At 38.7% G+C, this 18,487-nt stretch overlaps 1 protein-coding gene across 1 annotated transcript in view; it reads left to right on the top strand.

Annotated features, from left to right (window-relative positions):
- The first annotated feature begins 771 nt into the window (after positions 1 to 771).
- Positions 772 to 18,487, top strand: part of LOC122729468 (polypeptide N-acetylgalactosaminyltransferase 11-like) — a 77,798-nt gene continuing 60,082 nt past the window's right edge. The window contains 1 exon segment of the mRNA XM_043968361.1: positions 772 to 1,002. The gene's annotated coding sequence lies outside the window, so the exon portion shown is untranslated.

Raw genomic sequence — 18,487 nt, 5'->3', positions numbered from 1 at the left:
GGTGTTAAGATAGGAAAGGACGTGGGGATATGGTAAGGGCATATCATGCAAGGGTTTGAAGCCAAAGCATTTTCTGTCCAGGATCGTGGAAGTGATACGAAGCCACTGGAGATTATTGAATAGGTGGCTGGGTCAGTTCAAAAGCGTCCTCAGATGCTAGCTGTGTGACCCTGACAAGTCATTAACCCTTTTTTGCCTCAGTTTCCTCATCTGTAAAATGATCTGGAGGAGGAAATGGCAAACCATTCCAGTCTCTTTGCCAAGAAAACCCCAAATGGGGTCATGAAGAGTCGGACCCGCCTGAAAGGAATGAACAAGTGGGGTAGCTTGTTTACGTGCACCCCCAGTGCTTGGCACCTAAGGGCAGGGCAGGGCCAGATCGCGCATACGTCTCCTCCGGCCTCCCCGGCTGGCCAACATGAAGAGCAGGCATTCCCTCAGGACCTAGGTCCATTCCACTCCCCTTACACACAAGCCTGCATTCCCGGAGACAATTAACCCGTGCTTGCTTCCTAGGGTAGGCCACAGACGCACGAAACCGGGACGGGAAAGAGCGGGGCAGGCGCAGCAGAAAGGGCGACCTCCTTTTTTACTGAGGAACGGAGAAATGGGGCAGGGGCGTTTGAGCCGAGGGAGGAGAGGCGGAATGTTTTCTGCACAGTGACGGAGGAGAGCGGGCGGCCACGCGGATGGCGCCTCCCTCGCGGGCTCAGAGCCTCGGTAGAGGCGCCTGACGCGGCCCCGGGCGGACTGACGCGCAGGTCACGTGGGCGCCGGGCGGCGGCGCGGCGGCCGAGGCGGCTCGTGCTGGGTTCCGGCTCCGGCTCGAGCTGCCGGGGGCGCGGAGGAGTCGGGCCACTGTGGGGTGCGAGGCGGTAAGGGGAGAGCCCTGCTGCATGGGCTCCCGCCACCGCCTCTGTCTCCTGCGGCCGCCGAGGGGGCCTGAGAAGATGCCGCAGGCCGACTCTCGGAGCGCGCTATTCCTGGGGTACCGGCCTGTGGGTGAGTCACCACTGATGCCTCCCCTCTCCCGGGGACACGGTAGCAGCCGCATGGCCATCCTTCCCAGCGACTGAGCCACTGGCAAGTGGGAAGTGCTGCCACTCACCCAGCCCGGGGCTCCGCCCCCTCCTTTCCCCGCCCCTCTCCCCTCCCCCACTGCGCCTTCCCTCTTTCCCTCTGCACTTCCTTCCCCCTCTCTCCCCTCCTTCCCTTCCCTTTTCTCGCGCTTCCTTTTTTCCCCCGCTCCCGTTCTTCCCTTCCCCTCCTTTCCCCTTTCCCTTCCCTCCGGTCCTCCTCCTCCTCTTACCACCTCCCCTTCCTTCCCTCTTCTCTCCTCCATCCTTCTCTCCTCCTTCCCTTTCTCTCCCTATCTCTCTCTCTCTCCCACCTTCACTCTCCCCTCCCTACCCTCTCCTCACTCCTATTCTCCTCCCCTCCCTCGCCACCTTTGCCTCTCTTCCTTTCTTCCTTCTCCGGCCCTTTCCCCCTCCCCTTCCTCATCACCTCCTTTTTGTCCTGTTCTTCAAGTCCTTGAAGGAAAGCTTAAAAATAGCATAAGCGGAGTGGCCCGAGCGTCCCTGTCCGGAGGCAGCGTGCTGCCTTCTTTCAGCACCTTCTCCACCGCTCTCTGTGTTTTAAAAACAAAAGTAGTTATCTTTAGGGAAACACGTTATGGATGGTGGCAGCCCCCTTGTATTTCAGCCCGAACCTCCCACCCTCCACTCCCTTTAACTGTTGTGGTTGCTGTTGGAGTTGAGAAATTGGGCTAAATGTTATTATTATTATTGTTTAATTATAGAAAATGATAAAAAAAAGAAAATGATAGTTAAAGTTGCTTTATGGGATATACTGATTTTCACAGGATCATAGATATATGGAGCTGGCAGGGGACCTCAGCATCCATTCCAAAACCCTAGTTGTACAGATTACGAAACCGACGCCCTGAGAATCAAATGACGGATAGTAAGGGAACAGAGCTGGAATTTAAAACCAGGTCCACTGATTTCAGAATCCATCATCTTCCATCATACTGGTTTGGAAATAAAAGAACCCTAAAATTGGAAACGGTGAAGAAATGGGATCTAGAGCTTTTGGGTTTGATCATGAATTACTTAAAAATCCTCAGTGGAAGAAGATGCTTGCCTCTGTGGTTTGGGGGAAAGGGTCTCCCAGAATTACAGAATTTAGAGTTGGACGGGAATTTCAATGAAGGAAACCGTTTCCACCTTTGGACAGCCTTAGTTATTACAAAGTTTTTCCTGATATCAAGCCTGAACTTAAATACTTGAACACAGTTTATATATCCCCCCCCCCCCACCTTCTTCTGTTCTCTAGAGAGGACATTACCAGTTCTTTCAATGAGTCCTCATAGGTCATGGCATCAGCAGGCTCTTCACCATCCTGGTTGTCCTCTGGACACTCTCCAACTTTTAAGGGCCCTTAAACTGTGCCACCAGTCCTGAATACAACACTTCAGGACAGAGTCCAGCAGCCTAACACCACCTTTTTCCTGGAAGTGTCTTTCTTAATGCAACTAAAGTCACATTAGTTTTTAGGAAGAGAGGTATAACAGTAGTATGACAGTGGAAAGAGCATTGGATTTCTGTTTAGATTTGGGCTCTGCTGCTCCCTGTATTACTGTTTAATCTCATTAAGCCTCAGTTTCCTCTTCTGTAAAAGAAGGGAACTGGACTAGATGGTCTCTGAAGGACCTTGTAGCTTGAAAGATTGTGATCTTATAAGTTGAAGAGAGCAGAGGGACTTATTTTTGAAGGGCAAGGGACAAGGATCGGCAGTGTTAACTGAAGGGAATGAATTGTAAAGCCAAATTAAGTAGAACTCGAAAAGAAAGAAACTTAGTTACAAAATCTAAAGGTGATTGCAATTTATTCAGTGCTACAAGATCTTGAGTAAAAAAATTTTAACTGAAAGCTAAACTTGTGATTCAGCATATAGTTCTCCTGAGCAGTACTGGAATCTTTCCTTTAAGTGAGATAAGTAATTTCTTTGACTTTTTTATTCTAAATAATTATTAGTGTGAGGCATATTAACTACCCTATTCAATACAGTGATCCAAGACATTTCCAAAGGATGAACAATGAAAAATATTCTCGGTATCCAGAGATGATAAATTCTCAGTGCAGATTGAAGCATACTTTTTTCGTTTACCTTATTTTTCTCACTTTATTTTAATTTTTTTTATTCTTTGAAGTATGACTAATATGAAACTATTTTGTGCGACTTCATAAGTATAAATGATATCTTGTTGCTTGCCTTCTCAGTGGGTTGGGAAAGAACTGGAAGAATGGAGAGAATTTGAAACTCAAAATTTAAAGAATTAAATGTTAAAGTGAAGTATATTAAAAATATTTAGTATGAGGAATCCCCACATATATTTCTTCTGACCACAGAGGTCCCATATTCTTTGTTGGTACAAGTGATTTAAAAAGCATTTTGTTTTTGGTATTCTCGAACCCAAATTTGATTTCATTTCATATTATATTTTGGGGGGATAGGAGATTTTTGTCATATTAACCCATTAAATAAAAGAAATATTTTGTGACTTGGGCTGAAGAATTCATGACAAAACATATTACATTTTGGAAAGAATCTATAGTTGAAGAAAACTTGGGCATCATTAGAGGGTCATACATCTCATGAACTAGAGAGCCAGTGTAAAGAGAAAATAAAAGTCTGGAAGAGCTGACACTAAGGATGAGAGGGATTCTTTCAGTTTTTGGAAGGCACAAAGTAACTCATAATTTGGGGATGTGGATCTATTCTTGAGCACACACATATTACCCTCACTTCAGTAGGTGCTCATCTACCTTCTCCAAACACTTGTGATACTGGAAAGGGATACCAGACATGATGGTCCATAAGAGTCCTTATCATGTGATGCAGTTGGATCAAATAAAATCTATAGGTGTTTTCTCTTTCCCTCTTCCCTCCTCCCAAAGGATAGAGCTCTGGACCTAGAGTCAGGAAGACCTAAGTTCAAATCCAGACTCAGTTACTAACTATATGACCATGGGTAAGTTACTTAACCTGTTGGCCTCAGTTTCCGTATTTGTAAAATGGAGATAATATCATTTACCTCATGAGTTGTAAGGATCAAGTAGGATGGTATTTGTAAATCACTTGGTACAGTGCCTAGCTCACTGTATGCACTTAAATGCTTATTGGAGGGGGCAGCTAGGTGGTGGAGTGGATAAAGGACCAGCCCTGGATTCAGGAGGACCTGAGTTCAAATCCTGACTCAGACACTTGGCAGTTACTAGCTGTATGACCCTGGGCAACTCACTTAACCCTCATTGCCCCACCCAAATAGATAAATAAATAAATACATGCTTATTTTCCCCTCCCTTTTCAGATAGCAAGGTATATAATTTAGACAGAATATCAAAGCAGTGGTGGAAAATTAAAGAGTTGAAATCATTCACATCCCCTATACACAAATGGACACAGTCTTCCACATACTGGTGTTTTCTTATATATACAGTCTCATGAACCATTTTAGTGTAATAGTGCTTTTTATTAGTAATCCAGAAATTATTTTTTCCTTTCAGTGACAAAAGACTGCATTTACAACTTGGTGGACAGTGTATTATTTGAGCAATCAGAGGGTTCTAGGAAATCCTAATGCCAATGTGCTTTGTCCTGAAAAAGGAAATATCCTGTTTTGGATGTGGAATTTACCTTATGTGCAGTATTTGGGGAGAGTGTGAAGGAGAAATGGAATGTCCTAGACCTTGTCCTACATTCCTAAAGATGCACTCACAGCTCCATAGAAATGATCTTAATTTCATTTAATTTTCACTGATTTATAGGTTCTACATTTGTGTTTTATCAGTAGGTATTTCTGGTAATGGGGCACCAAGAAGCTGTTTTCCCATGGGACCAAAGGATGTGATTAAAACACACACACAGGGGTAGCTAGGTAGCCCAGTGGATAAAGTACCAGCCCTAGATTCAGGAGGACCTGAGTTCAAATCTGGCCTCAGACTCTTGGCACTTACTAGCTGTGTGACCTTGGGCAAGTCACTTAGCCCTCATTGCCCCACAAAAACAAAAAAAGAACACACAAATAACCAATGTGATTTTTTTATCCCCATATTATTTTCTTTAGATCTTTGGAGTCAGTGCTCATCAGAACCCAATGGTTCATTTACCATTAAATAAAATAAGGAAATTCTAATAATTTTCCTACCTAGTCCTTCAGATATTAATTTGTCACATAGAAGCATAGACTTTGAACTGTAAGAGATCTTAGATTTAATCTAATCTATGCTTCTCATTTTACAGTTGAGAAAACAGAAATAGAGAAGCTGTGATTTGTCCAACGTAGTGAACAGAAGAGCCAGAATTCCAATTCACATCCTTTGACTCCAAAAAACCAGTACTTTTTCCACTGTACCAGGCATGGGGATTTAAAAAAAAAAATCAAGGTTAGTTGAAAACAGTGGTGTTGTACCTTATGTTGCTGCTGTTTGTCCTTCATTCTCCAAGAGGAACATGATATTGAGGTGATGTCATGACTTACAGTGACTTGGATTTAAGTGAGGGAGGGCTATGCAAAGTCACCAGCCTCACTTTCTCCTCTGGAGCCATCTGGGTCTAATGGCAAGATATATAAAGGAGGACTGGAGATGACCCTGGAAGCAGTGGCCTTGGCCTTTTAAGCTAAGGCCTTTCTCTGCTCCCAGTTTGCCTGAGGCAATGCCCACTTAGTTTAGGTAAGAAAAGAGGTAAAGAAAGGCCTCTTTTACTTTTTCAAAAAGAAAGTAAATAAATACATACTGTGAAAGTCTGATAAGTACTTGTTTTCTGGATTATAGCAAGTTAAATTCCTCGTTTCACTTTAGAATACAACATTTAATATAAAGAAAAATGATCAGAGTGATGCTTGAGAGAACAAATTGACATGCTTTGTCATTGAAATATTCGGTGGACTCTTGCAAAATTATATTCATTTGTTTTCTTAATTTCTCCCTTTTTTGGGTTTTAAGTAGACCATTTAATTCATTATAGGGATGTGATCTTTATTGGTAGGATGAGTAAGGAATATAATCATAGATCCTTAAAATGTTTAAGTATGTGTTTTAGACTTTGCAAAAAATTTGACAAACATTACTAGATTCTAATGCCCAGTATAATATTTCATGTAATATTACTTCTCTACTTTGACAGAGAAGTATTGCAAAATAGATTTGCAAAGATACATTTTCTTTTCTTTTCTTTTCTTTTTTTTTTTTTTTTGGTGAGGCAATTGGGATTAAGTGACTTGCCCAGGGTCACACAGCTAGTGTCAAGTGTCTGCTGCTGGATTTGAACTAGGGTCCTCCTGACTCCAGGGCCGGTGCTCTATCCACTGTGCCACCTAGCTGCCCTGCAAAAATACATTTTCACAATCCATGCAGAGGCTAACAGAAAATTAATTAAAAACTGACAAATAACCTGATGTGTTGGATTATGGAAACAAAATTCCAGTCTTTGCTGTTATCATTCAAAATTCACAAAAGTATATGAGGCTTGTAATCACATTAATAAATAATTCCCAAGCATTTGCCTTCATTATAACATTACTTTTTAAATACTTTATCCTATAGTTGTCATGTATATTTTTCTCATCTGTTGATAACACTTTTAAGGTCCTTTTCTTCAGTAGTACTTTTTGTTTTTCATTTTCTGTGAGAATTTGAATATGTTAAGATTAACATTGTATAAGAAGATAAATATATATATATATGTACATATAGACACATTAATTATCAGATAATTACAATCTATACATTGACAATCATATATGATACATGTAACTATAATGTATATCATATATTACATGTACATTAAACAAATTGTGCATATACATATTTACACATTTCTTTCTAGGGTTAATCTTGACATGGTTTATTTTTTTCATGGAAAACAATGAAAAACAAGAAATGCTGTTGAAAAAAAGGACCCTCAAAGTGTTATCAATAGATATAATATGTATTAATAAGCATGAGCTTATGAGTTCTGTATTTAAGTTCCTTTTTTCTTTAAAATTATTTCAAACAACACAATATTTCTATTTAGAAAGTAGAACAGAAAAAGGATTGCATGGGAAACTGCAAATTTCTATTATGTGTAGCTCTTTTTTTTGGGGGGGGGGGGCAATGAGGGTTAACTGACTTGCCCAGGGTCACACAGATAGTAAGCGTCAAGTGTCTGAAGACAGATTTGAACTCAGGTCTTCCTGAATCCAGGGCTGGTGCTTTATCTACTATACCACCTAGCTGCCCCATATGTGCAACTCTTTTAAAAAAACTTTACAATAAATTTAACATGTTACTTTTAAAGCTGTCCTCTTTTTCTGTTTCCTTTTAAACTTCCTCCTATTCCCTGCTGTGCATTTAAAAATGCTTCAATGACCCTGTTATTGGGTTTTTTTAGCAACATTATTACCAGCTGCCCTCTCTCCCCCAAATGCTACTCAGCAATGAAAAAAGAAAGAAAGAAAACCACAAGCCTTCTAACAGATAAGCATAGTGGGACAAAGCAAATCCCTATATTCGCCATATGTATCTTATTCTGTACTTTAAGGCCCTCATCATTCCTTTGATGGAGGCAGGTAGCATGCTTCACCATGGATTCTCTGGAATCTCATGATTAGGCAGAATACTTAAATCTTACAGAGTTATTTTTCTTTAAAACGTTGTTACTGCATAAATTGTTCTCCTGGCTGTGGTTTCTTGATGTTGCATCTATTTGTACTGTCCTACTTTTTTTTAATTGGACAGTAATATTCATTTTTCCTTTTTGATAAGTCACATTTATACTTTAATCTTTATTTTGATTTAACTGGAAAACATTTTTTAAATAGATGGTTGAAATGTTTGTCTTCTAATTATTAATGTATTTAATACTTCTTCCTTTACTTTTCCTTTTGCCAAGGTTGGTAGGCATTATGTGGAAAGATTACATATGACTATGAAAAGATTGCTAGACTTAAAGATATGAAAGACCTGGGTTCAAATGCTAACTCCGACACTAGCTATGTGATCACTTAACTAGGAAGCTAGGTGGTATATTGATTAGAATTCTGGGCCTAGGTTAAAGAAGACCCGAGTTCAAATTTAGCCTCAGACACTTACTAGCCGTGGTCCTAGGCAAGTAACCTAATCTTTCTGCCTCAGTTTCCTCATCTTTGGGGAGAATAACACCTACTTTCCAAGATTGTTATGAGGATGAAATGAGATAATATTTATAAAGCACTTTGCAGACCTTAAAATGGCAGCTATTATAATTATTGTTTTCATTATCTATTTTGAATCTTGTTTTCCTCAATGGTTAAAATGGGGATAATCATAATACCTGCAGTACCAGCTTCACAGTGTTGCTGTGAGATACTGTCTTCAAAAATCTTTTGTAAATTTTAAAGTGCCATGTAAATTGGTGGCAAGAGCAAGAAGCTATCAAATATTGAACTGGGAATATACAAAATAACATTTTTCTTCAAGAAACATTGCTTTTTTGGGGAAATTTATAAAAGAAACAAAAGAAACCACCTATATTGAAATGCATTTCTCAGAAAGCAAAACAAGTGCACGGACAGACCCCAGGTTAAGAATTTTTTTTAAATTTTAATTTAAAGGGTCATTGATAATTGCACTAACACCTCTAAAAGTTGTCAGAGCTAGAAAGACTAGACTTCAGTGTCTCTTTGAATATTGTTTTTGAAGTTTAATATCTTACTTGGAAGGTAGCTATGAAGATTTGCTGTTTCACATTGATGTTACTATTAAGTATTGGCCAGTTTCTCCATAGAAAAGACATCTGGGATGATAACTATTATGCTAGCTCTAAGTTGTTCAGAGGTATGTGAAATATGTCCATTTCTGTGACATTTTGGTCTTTTTTTCATAGAATTCAGATTTTGAAGCATTGTTACCATTTAGTTTTTTTCCCAATTGACAATTTTTTGGGGGGGGGTCAGCAAAAAATGTGTTACCTCTGGTACTTACTACTTCAAACACATAGATGTGAACAAACAAGAAAACCCAAATAAAATTGTTTTTTCTTCTTGAATCCCAGACCTCCAGTTCTTGGTTCCCTCTTCCTTCTAGGTTTGTGGGTCCTGACCTCTGAGCCACTAAGGAATACATTGCTGTGGCAGTGGAGGCTGAGCAGACTTTGGTAGAAAATTTATGTATTTATCTAGTCTGTGGTATAATTCATGTGGGGAAACACTGTAGTTTGCTTCTCAGTATACTGCTTTATGATGTGGCAAGTGACCACCCCTGCTTAAATATTTTTAGTAAAAAAAAAAAATAATCTCAAGATAATTTATTGTACTTTTGGACACTCTGTATAGAAAATCATTCCTTTTGTTGAGGCAGAATTCACCTCTTTAGCTTCTACATTTGAATTATATAGTTTTTTGTTTTTGTTTTTGCGGGGCAATGGGGGTTAAGTTACTTGCCCAGGGTCACACAGCTAGTAAGTGTCAAGTGTCTGAGGCTGGATTTGAACTCTGGTACTCCTGAATCCAGGGCCAGTGCTTTATCCACTGCACCACCTAGCTGTCCCCAAATTATATAGTTTTACTGTGAGTGGATAGATTCAGTTATCAGTGTGACGCAGATGGAAAGCATCATCATTCCACTGTCTTCAAATTTGTTACTTTTCTTAATTTTCCTGTTTCTGTTAAAGGTACCGTCAATCTTCCAATGACCCATTTTAAAGATAATTTTTGATTCATCTTTTACCATCGCCATTGATATCAGAGGTTCTTTCCTTACCTTTTGTATTATAGACCTATTTGTCAGTTTAGTGAAACCTAAGTACCCTTTCTCAGAAGAAAAATTTTATTTTTGTTTTTTTGGGTTTTTTTGTTTTGTGGGGCAGTAAGGGTTAAGTGACTTGCCCAGGGTCACACAGCTAGTGTCAAGTGTCTGAGGCAGGATTTGAACTCAGGTACTCCTGAATCCAAGGCCAGTGCTTTATCCTAGCTGTGCGCCACCTAGCTGCCCCCAGAAGAAAAATTTTAAATACATAAAGTACACAGGTTACAAAAGAAACCCACTATCTTGAAATGCATTTCTCAAAAAACAAAACTAGTTCATGGACAGACCCCAGGTTAAGAATCACTGATCTGTTGGTTATCATATTCTGATGGAACTTTCTTCAAATATTTCTTCTATTCATCCTTTTCTAATATTTTCACTAGTTTAAAAGCTTGTCACACTGTGTGTGGCTTATTACATAACTATCTTGTTTTCTCTTTCTTTGCTGCCTTTTATTCACTTTGTAGGTTGTTTTCAAGTCAGTTTCCCCAAAACATTGTTTTTAGGAAGATATGGTAACAGTGGAAAGAAAATGGATTGGCTCAGGATCTGGGTTCCAATCCCAGCTTTGCCGCATACTTGTGTGACCTTGGGTAAACCAAGTCATTTTGCTGGCCTCAGTTTCCCAATCTCTTAAATGAGGATATTAAGTGATACAAAAAAAACTCTTCTCTGCTCTTAAATCAATGATTAAATGTTTATTTCACTTGCTCAAAAACCTTCGTTGTCTTCCTACTGATGAGAGAATAAAAAACTAACTTCCTTTGTCAGGTAGTAAAGGTGCTATAATTTAGATCTCTCCCCCCTGTTCAATCTTTTTTTTTTTTTTTTTTTTTGCAGGGCAATTGGGGGTTAAGTGACTTGTCCAGGGTCACACATCTAGTAAGTGTTAAGTGTCTAAGGCCGGATTTGAACTCAGGTACTCCTGAATTCAGGGCCGGTGCTTTATCCACTGCGCCACCTAGCTGCCCCTGTTCAATCTTATTTCTCCCTAAAATGAGTCATATTCAGACAGGCAAATCCCCATCTTCTGAATGTTGTTCATTCTTTCCTTTTTTTGGTCTGTTCTGTTAGCTTGTGTATCCCTTTCTTCCATCCAGATTCTTCCCTGACCACTCCTGGGCTCTCAGATTTCTCTCTTCTAAGAATTTATGTGGTGCTTAGTATTTGTAACATTCATGTTGGCATTTAATCAGATACCAACCTCTTTTACTTTTAATAAACTATTTCACGTTTTTCTATTTCTTGTCTCACCAGCAAGATCATAAATTTTGGGGGGGTAGCGATTAAAAGCCAATGCATTGGGGGCAGCTAGGTGGTGCAGTGGATAAAGCACTGGCCCTGGATTCAGGAGTACCTGAGTTCAAATCTGGCCTCAGACACTTAACACTTACTAGCTGTGTGACCCTGGGCAAGTCACTTAACCCCAATTGCCTTACAAAAAAAAAAAAAAGGCAATGCATTCTTTAACCCTAATGCACTTAAAAATATAGGTTGTCTCATTTAAATGGAACCATATGGAATACATAATTTTTTCTGTTTTATTGAAAATTAAGAATACAGGTAGCATTGTGAGGTGTAAAGAATGTTAGATGAGGAGAGATTTGAATCTCTAATTCTCCTGAGCTCTGTTACTTGGTTATGGTCCTTAACTCACTGTTCCTCAGATAACTTCCCAGGACTTATCTAAGTCATAAATAAGTTTGTAAATCTGCATTTGTGGAGAGACTTCTTGGAGTTCTGTTATAATCATAGATCCTTTGGGTATTGAAAATAATTATTTAAAGGACAGGGATAGTGACTGCACCTGTAATTTCATTAATATAAGGCTCTCTTAGGTGAGGAAACTCCAACAATGCAAATTGGCACATTCTTTGTAACTCATAATGTTAGAGTTTCTTTCTCTCTGAGAGAACTGAGAGGTCTGATGACTTGTTGAGGGTCACACATCAGTATGAGGCAAGTTCACATCTTCCTGACTGAGGCAAGTTCTCTAAACATTCATTACACCATGATGTCTCAAATAGGCAAGAACAGAAATATTTTCAGATATACACTGTAATTGTCGAAATGGATTAATTTGGTTTCTAGGTGGAGGTATTTTATGAAATAATTATAAACTTTAAAAATCTTCCTTTAAAAATTATTTTATTAATATATTTTACTTTTTACATCACCTTTATTGCCAAGTGTATTCTGTTCTCCTTTTCTCATCAAAAAACAATAATATATTTTTAAACCAATAATATTTTTAACATAATATTTTATACCCATAGTCCTACTGCTGTAAAGAAAGAAGGGAGGTTTAAAATAATTATAAAATAAAGAAAGCATCATTTTACCACCACCATCCAATCTGTGCTGCTATAACATATGACCCCTCAATCTTGTTTGGTTTAAAGGCAATTTAAATTTAGACTGTCTCTTTATTTTCAGTGCTTTTTTTTAACCTTCCATTTTGTGCTTTAATAGTAAATTGTATCCTGTTTTTTGGCTCTCATCTGTTATGCTGTGGGAGAGAGCCATCTGCTCAACTGAAGTATTCAAAAGGGTATATTAGTAATGGAAATAAATGAAGTTTTGAATTTTACAAGATGGCAAAATTCACATCCCTAGTGAACATTATCAATAATTAAGTAACATTTACTGAATAGGTCCTCTGTTGAGTAAAGCAATATGAAGAGATATAAAGGCTGTAGAAGACATGCGGTAGGTGGAGAGAACACATGTACTTCTGAAGACTATTTAGAATAGAGCAGCAGCATCAGCAACCCAAATGTGATTTAGTTAGAGAAACCTTGATACATGCTTGTGTAAGACACAGCTGTGTGCTGAGAATTTAAAGCGAAAAATGAAACAATGCCTGCTTTCAAGGAGCTATATTCTGCTGGGAGGGCATTGTGTCCAATTGAGGATGAGGTAGTTTGAAGAGGGAGAGAATATTAACAATTGGGAGGAATCAGGAGACTTTTGGAAGAGACGATGCCTGAGTTGAACCTTGAAAAAGAGTCTGAGAGATGGACATGAGAAGAGTGCACATTCCAGACCGAGAATAAATTCTTGGTTATCTAGAAAGGTAAAGGTTGGTATTTTGCTTAATGACTCTAAAATACCATATATGAATTACCGATTTTCAAAACATTTGCATCTAGTAAAATATATTTAGCACCAAATTTTTCTGGTGGGGTGGGCGGTGGTGGGGGCAGTGGCGGCCCAGTGGTGGTGGTAACCTGTGATTTCACTGGTTTAGGGCATAGGGTTAAGAGCACAGTGAAGAAGATCCTCGAGTGAAAATCAAAGCTGTATGCTTAGAGTTCCTTAGAGACACTGAGAGGTGAGGTCATACAAACGAAGAAATACACAGCAAAAGGCAGAATTTTGAACTCAAGGCCTACGCCCTAGTGACTGTACCTGGTGGTCTCTTCCCTGATTGATTGCGTCGTCCCGAATATGGTTCTTTTCTCCAAGAGGCAGTAGAGAAGCGTTTCTAAAGGGGATGTCCAGTCAAACATATTTATGATTTTTTCTTTTTTAAATAGGATTTATTTTTCCAACGATATGTAAATACAGTTTTAACACATTTAAAAAATTTGAGTTCCAGATTTTTCCCTGCCTTCCCTCCTGCTTCCCCAAGAGGATAAGCAATTTGATATAGGTTATATATGTACAATCATGTAAACATATTTCTGTATTGGTCAGAACAAACTTTATTAAGCACATACCCCAGGATATACAAAGACAAAAATGAAACATTCTCTGCCCTTGATAAGTTTACATTTTACTTTGAAGATACAGCATTATGCAGATGCAAAGTATATACAAACTAATAAATACACTTTGGAGTGAGTTGGGAGATCATGAAAGATCATCTTTGTAGAGTATGGTAAGGGAATTAATGTGAAATAAAATTGGAAAATAAGGAGGTATTGATAGTATATTTTAAAAAAAAGGAAATGAGGATTGAGAAAAGGCCATCAGATTTAGCATTTGAGAGCACAGGCAAGGGTTAACAGATCTAAGACACAGGCTTCTGGGCTTGCTCTGCAGGGGACTCAAAGCCCAAACAACCTAAGCTTTAGAATATTGGCTTCTAAACTTTTCTGGTCGTGTACCCCATCAATAAAAACGATTGAGCAAGCATCACAAATATTTATTTTAAACTACATTATTTCTATTATGGACCATTTAAAAACTTATGTAAACATAGCCATTTTATAAGGATGAGATAAAGATGAAATATTTGAGCTACCAGAGTTGATTGAATAAGGGGTGTGACATGGTCAGACCTTTTCTTTAGGAAAATCAGTTTTTGCAGCTTTGTGGAGGATTTATTGAAGAAGGGAGGTAATTGAGGCTGGGAAGTGAATTAGGAGGCCGTTGCAATAGTCCAAGCAAGAGGCAAGGAGTAATCTGAACTAGGAGGAGTTAAAGAAGTGGCCCATAGTGGCATTATGAGAAGACGGACAGACAGATGGGAGAATTGTGGAGGAAGAAATGACAGGACTTGGCAATTCACTGGATATATGGGGTGAGTTTGTGGAGAGTTGAGGGTGGTTCTATGATTGTGAACCTGATTGATTGGGAAAAGGGCTGGGTTTGAGAGAAAAGATAATGTAATGAGATTTCCTGTACAGATCTCAATCCATGCATACTTGGCTACTTCCTTGTGACTCTTGTTCCAATGAAAATCAAAGGTGGTCAGGATCTTACTTGTCTGTTACAGTCACTAGGTAATCTGGGGATTCCATAGAGGGAACTCCTACATTTATGAGGTCACAGATCCATTTGAGTATAAATACAATATAAAGCTTGTTTAATATAACATAGAAATTATATTTTATATATCTGATTTTCTAAGTCTAGCCTTGACTGTAGCCTGTAAGTTTTCAGAGGGGCTTAAATCAAGCGAGTTCCTAAGCTATCGAAGCTATCTTATCTTCATCTCTGGTATAATTTTTTCCCCCTTTCATGATGTGTGTCATGCATGTGTGGTGTGTGTGTGTGTGTGTGTGTGTGTGTGTGTGTGTGTGTGTGTAATTTAATGTTTATCATTCTCTTAAGGGGAACAAGACTTCTTGGCCATTGGAATTTTTAAAATCCCATAAACCTTTTCCCCCTTTTGGATGTTTTATAGTCTTATGAAGATTAGATCTTGCAGGGTCACCTGGACTTCTTTCTGATAAAGGTATAGTTTTGAATGAAAAACTGAGTTTCATCAGAAAAAATTCTCTTCTAACAATCCTTAGTATGCCATTATTTGTATTATCTCACCCATGACAAGCATTTTTCTTCATAGCAATAGTTAGCAACTATTTTTTTTTTACTAGTCTTCTCATCTTCTTTCCAGCTTCAGGAAGGCCATACCATATGGTAGAGGAATCAGTTAGGGCCTTTCTAGCTGCCAGGTCTCTCAGGTCTCTGCATGGGTTTTTTTGAGGCTTAATTAGGTTATTTACAGCAGTAGTATTCAGTTCTTCATTTTTTTTTTGGTGCATTGGTGAATAGATCTTCTTTTATTGTGTGTTTGGATTCTTCTTGATGCTTGGACTTCTCCCACACCAACGGGTGGATAATGTTTCAAACAGATTTGAAGTATGCTGTTTAAGATTGGTAACTTTTGTATGTTTCCTTAGAGTACTATGCTTTTAAAAATTATAGAATTAAGAAATGAAAAGATGTTTATGTATGTGGTAAGAAATCTATCCTTCAACTTACAAAAACTAAAGGTTCAGAAATGAGCTTAAACCATTTTCATTTAGTCAAGGTCAAATATTCTGAGTCAGCATAGTGTTAGTAGAAGCAAACACAGTTGTTACTGTCACAAAATAAAACTATATAATTATTGCTTGTCTCAAAAAATTCATATGCTTCCCTCTGTGTGGATATGTATATGCATATATACTACTATATACTATTATATATAATGATATATATAACTGTCCATCTATCTCTATGCGCTGCGGCGGCGCACATACACACACTCATTCACACATTTGCATCAATTCCTATAACTCTTCCCAGGCATTTCTGAATTGTTTCTATTCTTCAGTGGCACAGTACATCCAGGACCCCCCCCCCCCTATTCCACCCCCATGCATTCTGTGTTCTGGAGGTGGGATTCCTCTGACTCTGAGGCCAACCTCTCTAACCACTGTACTACCCTGCCTCTCAGCAGATGCGTTATAACTGAATAATCATATGATAAATGTTACTTCCATAGCACCAAAAGGTAAAAACAAAATACAACATACGGGTCATTCATGTTCCAGTGGATTATTGAAGAATATAGGTTACTGCCAGCCAAATTTTGTATCTTATAATTAGTGCAGGGAGTATGAAACCTACTGGGATTTCCAGATTGGGAAACACTCTGCTAGACCTCTAGAGTTACGTGGTCCACTGCTAGTCTTCCCTTGCCTGTATGGAGCATTAGAATTTGTTTGAAGGTGTCCAGCTGTGTCTTTGCAGCAGTGGTGATTTGAGGCTGGGTCACTCTGTTTATCCAGAAGCAAGGCCTCTGCTTCTGACATCACTCCTTATCAACAAAGCCCTACTTTTCAAGAGTTCTTGAACTTTAAAGAATGCTAATTGGCCAAAGTATGTGTATTAAATGCCACTTGGCCTGGAAATTCATTCCTGAGCTTCTGGACAGTCTTTTTGACATATGTGATTATTCTGTGAGGCAACTCAGCTTTGATACATGTACAAGACCCTTAAGCAGCTTCAGATGTATGCATCTGTTGACTTTGGGGTGTGGAGTAGGATGATGGGGAGAGTAGTCTGTAATAGATTATTTCTTGAATTATCTCAAGGATGATATAGTGTGTTAAAATAATGGAATTTGATAGACGCCCAGGGGTCCAACTTGATTGACTTAGTAGTGTTTGAATTGGGTGTGAATGAGGAACTACTGAGTACCCACTTAAAGGTGATTAGATCTTGAATTTAAATTTAACCAACCCTGAGAAGGAGTGTTCTCAGAGGCTGTGGACTGCTACATCAACAGGAGACCACTCTCAGCCAATCAACTTGAAGAACCTCCCATTTCTGGGAGGAGGATAGGAAGTAGGAAGTTGAGGCTCGGCAGATGGGATCTCTCTTTTGGGTTCAAGACATTGGCGTGGTGGCAGAATTTTATGTGGGCTGTTAGGAAAGGAAAGATTTCTGTCTCTCTGGCTATACCAAATAGATCCAAGCTTTAATAAATCCTTAAAAGCCTAAACTCTTGATGAATTTATCAGTGATTTTAGCCAGTTTCCCCCAAAACTGAGGGAACAGATTAGAACACAAATTTAAATTTAAAAGAACACAGTTTGGTGACCGGTGAATAGGAAAGCTGAACCTTTGTCTTCTGATCTTCCAGTTGGGTAAGATTTTCCCCTCCCCTGTCCCTTTAAATTTGAAAGTACTGGTAAGTATCTGCTGTTTTCTCTTTAATTTTCAAGTGGGTTTTTAAACTTCCTAAGTACCCCTTTTCTAACTTTAGCTTCACTAATCAGAGAAGTGGAAAAGATCACTTGATACTTGGTCAGTTTGAATTTTTTTTTAATTAATAAAGTATTTTATTTTTTTCCGTTACATGTAAAGATAGTTCTCAACTTTTGTTTATACAAGCTTTACAATTCAGATTTTCTCCTCCCTCCCTCCCCCCTCCCCTAGGGCAAGCAGGTAATCTGATATAGGTTTTTTAGATATATAGATATATACATAATAACATTAATCCTATTTCTGCATTAGACATGTTAGAAGAGAAAAAATCAGAGCAATGATGAAAAACTTCAAAATAGAAAAAACAATAGCACCCAAAATAAAAGAAATAATATGGTTCTATTCAGCATCTATACTCCGCAAGTACTTTTTTTTTTTTTTTTTTTTCTTAGGATTTGGATATCCTCTCTATCAATGAGTTCCCTGGAACTCTTCTGTACCATTGCATTGGTGAGAAGAATATAGTCCATCACAGTAGATCAACCTCTCAGTGGTTGATGATACTGTATACAATGTTCTTCTGGTTCTGCTCATCTCACTTATCATCGGCTCACGTAAGACCCTCCAGGATTCTCTGAACTCCTCCTGCTCATCATTTCTTAAAGCACAATAGTATTCATTGTCTTCATATACCACAGGTCAGTTTGAATTATTAATGAATTTTTTTTATTCCTATCTTAGTTTTGTCGGTCTTTGTTATGTGTATGGAATGTTGGGCATGTCATGGAGGATATTAGAATGAGGATTATCCCCAGGATTCATTCCCCATAGGAAAGCTACTCATGGATTGGAATAAGGGAAAACTTATAGCAAATACAACCATGACCAGGGGAAAGCTTATTGAACTGTGTTTTATGTGGCATAATGCATTATAGGAAGAATTGCCCAAACATGGGTCATTTAATCCCCAAACATTGAGGCATTTGCAAAGAATCCTATGCCAATGCCTACCTGAACATTCACTTTATTGGAAAATCTGGGCCAGAACAAGCAGGGATTATCATACTGAAGATATAGGACAAGGAGAATCCAAGCCCAAGCTTAAAAACAAGGCCTCTTAAACCAAAATGCCCCAAAATACAACTTAGTCCAAACCTGAGATTGAATGCAAGGCATTTCAGACTGAAATTCCAAATGACCCAACTCCTGTTCCCTCTCCCTCAAAG

Source organism: Dromiciops gliroides, chromosome 5 (genome assembly GCF_019393635.1).
Source record: "Dromiciops gliroides isolate mDroGli1 chromosome 5, mDroGli1.pri, whole genome shotgun sequence".
NCBI lineage: Eukaryota > Metazoa > Chordata > Mammalia > Microbiotheria > Microbiotheriidae > Dromiciops > Dromiciops gliroides.
Note: the sequence above shows the minus strand (reverse complement) of the source record. Positions and strands in the feature narration are given on the sequence as shown.